Below are 5,808 nucleotides of genomic sequence, written 5' to 3'. Positions count from 1 at the left end.
TTTTTTATAACTAGAAATTGCAACAGAGTTTATGGAAAACAGAGTCTTTTAAAAATGCTCTAAGGAATATTTTTAGTTTAATAATTTAATAGAAATGAGAAATACTAGCTTAAATTATTAATGCCTTTCACCTTGTCTTTCTTTATCACTTATTCAACAAGCTAGTAAAAATGCTGTTTATACTTGAAGACATAATTTTATAGAGATATAATTGAAGACTTCATTTACATGAGTACTTGTAGTTAGTCAAATTTCTTATCTCCAGTAAGATCAAGTTCACAAGGGTTCCTGTGTGAGATCAAGCCTGGGAGAGGAAGTAGAAGGAAACTGTTGCTGCAGAATGGTGAGGAGGACAAGTCTGCTTCTCACAGAAATTGCTGGGGAGCTTCCTGCACTAGGTCCTCATGGGACAGTCCCAGCATTCTTCTTAACAAGCCTGGACTTGTTAAGTGAAGACTTTGGTGGGCAGCGGAGAAGCAGAGTGGTGCTGTGATAAGGGTGATGGGTATCTCAGTGGTAATCCAGTGTCCAGAGCTGCCAAGAAGGCATGGCCAGTTCTTCTGGCATGTCGGCTGGCTGAGTACAAGGATGATTTAGTGGCACCTTTGGTTGGCTGGCGTTTTTTTTAACAGAAGGAGTTTCATTTTGGCTGTTGTACTTCGTGATTTAATTCATTAATTTTGCAATTTACTAATCAGTGTTCTTTTCTTATTAAACTTGTGTAGATCCTTTCTGTTCAGTCACAAATCCAGAGGTAACCCTAGAGAACAGCACAGCTCACCCTCAGTGCTGCCCTGCAGATAATTCTAAGGCTCTTTGAATGGAGTCAGACAACCCAAGATATGTCTCCATCCATGGCACTGGGTTTGGGAGTTTTGCTAATTGTTTCTGGTTACATAGGACATAAAAACAAATAGCTCTGTCAGTGTTGAAAGAATGTTTCTCCTTAGGTGTTGTTACACAGATACATTATTATTGGAAAACAAGTGTAGCAAAAATTTCAACCCTTTGATTTGGAGCAAGAAAGGCACCAAGGCACTGATCAGTGTTGCCTGCTGCACCAGCACTGCCCTCAGCTGGTGTCTGTTGGCTTTGTGAAGTCAAAATCAAACTGTTACTGCTGAGTTATAATAGAGACCAGAGAGCAGGGTCAGTAAAGGCCCTTAGTATTACAGAGCTCACCTTTACATACTCAGGCCTTGAAGGAGTTTAACTTCCTCACACGATCGTAGGCACACGCCTTAGATATTTGTGAGGGGTTGATCACCCTGCAAGCGCAGTTGAAATCTTTAGGATACTGAGGAGGAAGATATTCCCTAGAGGTGCCTGTAGCATCCAGCTCCTTACTAGCTCCAGCTAGTGACACAGAAATTTAAAATTTCACTCCTTGCCAGCATGGAATTATTTTCTCTATGGAGTAATTACACAGTCACTTCAAGGTGTAGTGAAACATTTTGGGCTCTTACCTCGGATACCAGTCTGCACAGAGCTAAGGACGTGGCAGTGCTGATGCTGATGGACAAAAGCAGCCAGCTCTGCTTATTACAGACAGTTCTGTAGTTAATAACTGCTAAAACAAATCCCAGTGAACCTGGCTTTACTATCCCAAATGCAAAACCAGAATACTGTAAGATAGTCTGTGTCAAGAGCATAAAACAGGCAGCTTGGCTTCCTATGCAAATCAAAGAGAACAGATTCAGATTGGCAATAGCCAGAAGAGAAGTAGAAACTTTTTGCAAAAAAAATGTTTGCTCTATAAATTCTTTATAAGGTCCCTAGATACTGTGGTACTGAATACATTATAAATGCATAAGAGATCCATTAAGAGAGATGGGGAGGGAGGGGGGAGAAACTGACAAATTAGATTTTTATAGCTGAAAGCCCTAAAGATTTCTTCTGCCTTGCAAAAGAGTAGACAGATTTTTATCCTTAGACAAAGCTTACTTCTTTTCTTAGGAAGAAAGGAAGGGGCCAAAGAAAAGGAAGTTGAGAATCAAGAAAACAAAAAGCCAAGAGAAAAAGTAGTAGTATCAGATGGGTCATGTTCAGTGCTGTGGCCAGAAGAATGGGAATCATGGACCTAGAAAGGCGTCAGGACTGATCAGTTTAGTTTCTTTTGGAGGCAACCTGTGTTACCTTACACCAGAAGTATTCCATGGGCCATCTTAATAAACTGACAAGATGGACAGGCAAATTTCCATTCTGGGCTCATGTCCTGGCACCATTTAACATTCTGAAGATGGCTTCTAAAAACTATTATCTGTGGAATACAGTGCCTGAAAGAGGTAAGGCTGCACAGCTACACCTGGCTGAGCAGTGGGGCTTTTATAGTACAAGGCAACATAGTGGGTTTTACCTACTCTTGGGCACATTCCCCCTGTGATGTTTGTGCATGAAACATCTGCTGCAGCACTTAAGAAGGTTCTGTCTTCTGCCATGGCTTGTGAGGAAGGTAGCTCAAACCACTTTAGCCAGGTTTCTGCCACTGTTTCATTTTTACTCTCGGGTAAGTCTCCAGATGCTTCTCTGGATGAGGAAACAGGGTACCTTCCAGCCTGAATTAGAACCAGGTTTCTAATAAGAAAAATTGCTCACTAAACGAAATTGTTTAAAGACTGAGCATGTTGTGGTAAGAGATTTGATGAATGGAGACAGAATACAGTTCTGGCATACATGGACAAGGTATATGAACTGGAGAAGGACAGAAGGCAGGGCTGGGAAGAGAGCCCTATAAAGGAATGGCATCCTGCTTGTCTTGCATCCAGACATACCACAAGACTGCTTGAATTAGGAAGTTAAGTATTTTGGTATTCCTGCTTATTTGGCATAGGTGTGTAAAAAGAGATAAAGCTGTATAATGCTAAGATGAGTACCAGGAAGGATTCAGATGATGGACGTGCAGCCTACCTCAGCTACAAATATGAAAGGGCACAATGGGCCAGGGCCACTCAGGAGCTTGCCCTTACCTGAACAAGCCAGAACGGGCTGGTACCACCCACAGACAAGAGGAAGAAAGTTTTTGGACCAGTCTGTTCTTGGATACACAAAAATGTGTACATAAAGATCAGGATTAGCTGTTGGAGACTTGTAATTTAATGTAGAGAGTCTTTCAGGCATCTTCACTTTGGAGCAAGCAATTTGGGGATGCTAGAGTTAAGCTTAGTAAGTGTGGGACTCCTGAATATCTGCTCCAAAATGCCACTTGGATATTACAAAACTGTGTGTTATTTAGAGACAATTTCTGTGAAGGGGGCAAAAAATACCAGAACCCAACCATCAGAAACACTAGTACTTTCTGCAATTCATTGCTGTGTGCCCTGTGGCTCTTTTGAGGAAACAAAAGAAATTTGTGGCAGCTGGGTTGTTGCTACTCATGATTGCACAATGAACTGTTGCCAGAGAAAAGTAAACAGCTCTCACTTATGCACACCCTGGAGAGAAGTTTTGTTGGTCATTGCATGATGCTGGATGTCAAGTTGCAGCTGGAGTGTTGTTCCCATAGCACATTTTCCAACTTTTTTACCCAGCTATTCACTAAATAACCTTAACAGAATTAAATTACGAGTGCTGCCAGAGGATGGTGCAGATGCTTTTATTGATTTGAGAGATCTGGGACAGATTCATGGGAGCTGCACCCTGGGCTCTGAGACACAAAGCTAGTAACCTAAGATCAGGACTGTTTGAACCATTCTTAAAGCTCATCCCGTTTTGGTCGCTCTGAGAAACATGGTGCTGGGCTGGATGGGGCTCTGACCAGTTTCAGTGCAGCTGCTCTCGCTTTACATCGTCCTTCCCCCTAGAAAGCCTGCTGCCCTCCTGTCTCCACAGTGAGCAAAGTATGAAACAGCCAAGACCAGCACACTGCTTGGTGCTTGCCAAATGGTCTCTACCATGTGTCACCTCACAACTGAGGTGCACTAGCAGGTGTCTGTTTGGGGATCCCAGGAGCTTTAAGATCCATCAGTAAAATATTTTCATCTCTAAGCCCATATGAGGTTGTAGGACAGTCACTGTGTGACCCTAAATACCCAAGATTTGTCTATGTCCTGGTTTGATCTGTAATGTCAAAACTGAAGTAAATACCCAAAACCAGTACTTTGAGGAGAGAACTCATTCCCTGCTCACTGTCTCTTGTCTTCTAGTTAGTTACTGCTCTTTGTGTTTCCAGTGAACCTAGAATGGTTTTAGTTGGCTTAGTTAGAGTTTTGATGTCTTCAGAATTTGTGAGCCACTCAACTTTAGACCACAAAAAGAAAATAAGTCAAAACCAACCAGTCACAAAGCTGTCAGTTCACAGCTCATTCCAGTTCATCCATCTTTCACTTCTCATTTATTTATGTGGTAATATTTCCCACAGCAGAAATCCCCAGTCTGAGTGCATGGCTTAGACAAGGCTCGTGTTCAAGCTGTCACAGATTTACCCCAAACCCCACTCAGGTAAAACCATAATGAGAATGGCACCAGCAGAGTATCCACTGGGCTTGCAGGCGGGTGTGTGAAGCATCCCAGTGCTGTCATGGGAGAATTCTGTATCTGTAAAGCTCTGGACACCCACGTCAATGCTTCTGCCTGCAGGTTGAACAAGAAACACTGGTTTATTTATTGACAAGTCAAAAGGAGACATAACATACTTCAAAATCCCCTGACTTTGTGGGATGTGTAGTGGGACCCAGCTTGCACTTTTCCACCAAATGTTATTTTGACACCGAAGAAATTCAACTCCACTTTCAGTCCTCCATTTGGGTTTCCTTAGTGTACAGCAGCATCATCTTCCTTCACCTGAGCTGTGTACAGCCTCACATGCATTGCACACAAGGCTGCACCTTCAGGGCTAGAGAAGAGCTGTCCTGTGTAGAAACACTGCTGGCCATTTCCCCACCTCCAGGAGAAGGGGGGACCTGCCCCAGAGCCTCCAGCTACTATCAGCACATGGTTTGAAGGTGCAGTGCTGCCCACACCCAGCATTTCAGGAAGGCAAGGTGTGCATGGGTCTCTGAGGCCAATCAGCGAGGCAGGACAAAGTTGATGAACTCTGAATAGATAGTGTGGCTTTTGGTGGGCACTTGGCCTCCAGCCAGAGTCAGCTGGACACAATCTCCTTATAAAGCTCAAGCTTGTAGATATGATAAGACCTCCAAACACAAGTTCTATACAAGAACTGCTAAGAGGGGCAAGAGACTTTGCTATTTAACTCAGTAGTAGGTTCCAGTACTCACTGAGGGCATTGGAAACTGGCCTTGACTGCCAACACTCCAGCTAAATTTAACAGTATTTTAAGATACGTGGGTATAGGTTTCCCCACTCGAGAGAGTGTAATGCTCCCCAGTAGAGCACATCACCTTCCTGGGTGAGCCAGCCCACCACACCATGTGAAATGAAACACTTCTGCCATGAGGAGTGGGGAAGGTGCTCCACCAGAGACCACTGCAGCAGCAGGTGGGAGGGGCTGTTCTCACTGGGCAGCCTCAGGAAGTGAACTGTGACCACCCACACCTCCAGGGATGAGCTGTAAACACCAAGTTTGGGGTTAAAAAGAAAGTTCCCGTCTCCTTGCCAAACAGCTGTTGCTTTAGTAGGGCAAGGGGGTGTACAATTCCAGAAGTAGCTTGTCCTTGTGTACAATAAAATCCCATCCTGTACAACCTCATGTTCACAGGAAAACTAACAGCGAGTATTTACTTACCAGCCTTCATCTCAGGAAACCATGCACGAATGCAAGCATGGGAAGCTGCATTTTAAATGTCAAAATATGCTTTAAGAGCTTCATATCAGCTATACTTTTCCAAACTAGAAAAACACCAACAAGAA

This window comes from Pyrgilauda ruficollis, unplaced genomic scaffold, assembly GCF_017590135.1.
Source record: "Pyrgilauda ruficollis isolate IOZ18807 unplaced genomic scaffold, ASM1759013v1 scaffold27, whole genome shotgun sequence".
Classification (NCBI taxonomy): domain Eukaryota; kingdom Metazoa; phylum Chordata; class Aves; order Passeriformes; family Passeridae; genus Pyrgilauda; species Pyrgilauda ruficollis.
Note: the sequence above shows the minus strand (reverse complement) of the source record.